Genomic DNA, 2,410 nt, shown 5'->3' on the forward strand with positions numbered 1-2,410 from the left:
GCGCCTGAAGTCTGTGAGCGGGATGAGAGGTGTCCTTCAGAATACTGCGAGCTCGGCGCAAACAGTGTTTCTTCTGGATGTCCTCTATGGCTGGCAGTGTAGTCCCTGTGATGCGTTGGGCAGTTTTCACCACCCGCTGCAGTGCCTTACGCTCAGCAACAGAGCAGCTTCCATACCAGACTGTGACACAGTTTGTCAGGATGCTCTCTATTGTGCAGCAGTAGAAGTTCACCAGGACGGCTGATGAAAGCTGGTTCTTCTTCAGTTGCCTAAAGAAGAATAGGCGCTGGTGAGCATTCTTGATCAGGCTGGAGGTGTTGGTGGTCCAGGAAAGGTCCTTTGAGATGTGGGTCCCCAGGAACTTAAAGGATGAGACAGGCTCAACGGCCATCCCATTGATGTGTATGGGATCATGTGAGCCTGTTCGTCCCTTTCTGAAGTCCACAATGAGCTCCTTGGTCTTTTTGGTGTTAAGGAGCAGATTATTTTAGGTGCACCAAGTGGCCAGATGCTGTATCTCCTCCCTGTAGGCCGTCTCATCATTGTTGCTGATTAGACCAATCACTGTGGAGTCATCTGCAAATTTGATGATGGTGTTGGATCTATTAACAGGCCTACAGTCAACGGTAAAAAGGGAGTAGAGGAAGGGGCTCAGCACACAGCCCTGTGGTACACCAGTGTTGAGTGTGACGGTGGTGGAGCAGATGTGACCTGATCTAACATTCTGAGGTCTGTTAGTCAGAAAGTCCATAATCCAGTTGCAGAGTGATGTGTCAATATCCAGGTTCCTTAGTTTGATCAGTAACTTGGAGGGTATGACAGTGTTGAATGCTGAGCTGAAGTCCACAAACAGCATTCGTGCATAAGTGTTTTTATTGTCCAGGTGTGTGAGTACAGAGTGCAGTGCTATAGAGACTGCATCATCTGTGCTCCTGTTGCTACGGTATGCAAACTGATGTGGGTCCAGTGTGGGTGGCAGAGAGTCTTTTAGATGTGCCAGGACCAACCGCTCGAAGCACTTCATGATGATGGGTGTGAGTGCTACAGGCCAATAGTCATTCAGTCATGTTGGGCTGGAGTGTTTGGGCACTGGCACAATAGAGGTGGTTTTAAAGCATGTTGGCACAGCTGCTAGGTTGAGCGACAGGTTGAAAATGTCTGTGAATACAGCGAGCTGTTCTGCACATACTTTGAGGACACACCCAGGAATACCGTCTGGTCCAGCAGCCTTACGCCCATTGATACGATATGATTATACTTACACACAATACATAAACCAGAGAGGATACACTTTATACATACTCCATACATGATAGACTTTATACATATAGACACACAATGCATTCTATTTTATACATATTTACACATTACAATCCAGACAAGACACTTCTGTCAGCATCTGGGATAGAACCCGGGTCTCTGGTGTGAGAAGTTAATCACTTACCCACTGAGCTACTGGAAGTTAACAAAGCCTGAAACACCATACATATACACTCCATACATATACACACTAATACAGGACTGATTTTTGTAATCCCCATAGACAAGAAAAAAATTAAGTATAGTGACTGCAGGTTTAAGGAAAGTAGTGGAGTAAAAGTACAGATACTGCACTAAAAATGTACTCAAGTGAGAGTAAAAGTACACATTTATAAAACTCGTTTTGAAGAATCCCCCCTTTCACCCCTACCCCTCCTCCTTTCCTAGATGGGTGGCACGGTGGCCCAGCATTGTTGCCTCACAGCAAGAACGTCACTGGTTCTAGTCCTTACCAAGCCAGCTGACGTTTCCGTGTTCTCCCCAGGCTCATGTGGGTTTTCCCTGGGTTCACTGGTTTCCTCCCACTGTACAAAAACATGCAACTTAAGTTAATTGACTAATCCAAATCGGCACCATAGACATGCCCATAATAAGTAATTTCTTAAAAGCCATCCCTCTGTTCATTAGCTACTACAGCAGGGGAGTTCTCGAGATCTACCTGAGCTTATACTCCCCTCATACTGGATTTGTCTGTGCAAATTCTGTAATTCTCCTGTATCATGTCATTAATTACATTCTTGCACTCTTTTTGCAATGCAGATTTCATTGTTTTTAAGAGTTATTTGTGCAACCATTGGTGCTTATTAATAACTGTTAAATTTTGTGCTAACTACACTCTTAAAATAAATTTACTTCAGAATTGATTTAATGAATTTTAAAACTCTAGATTATGAGTATTTAAAACCAAAAGACAGATAATAACTAATAATAATAATAATAATACATATTTTTGCACATATTGCACAGTATTTCGGGCTATTTTCAGGATATATTTGAGCTGAGATGACACATACCATTATATAACTTTCAATGGAAGTAGCCATAAGTTTTATTGACGGCAATCACAGTTTTCCGAACCATCCCATTTTAC

Source organism: Danio rerio, chromosome 24, assembly GCF_052040795.2.
Source record: "Danio rerio strain M-AB ecotype USA chromosome 24, GRCz13ab, whole genome shotgun sequence".
NCBI lineage: Eukaryota > Metazoa > Chordata > Actinopteri > Cypriniformes > Danionidae > Danio > Danio rerio.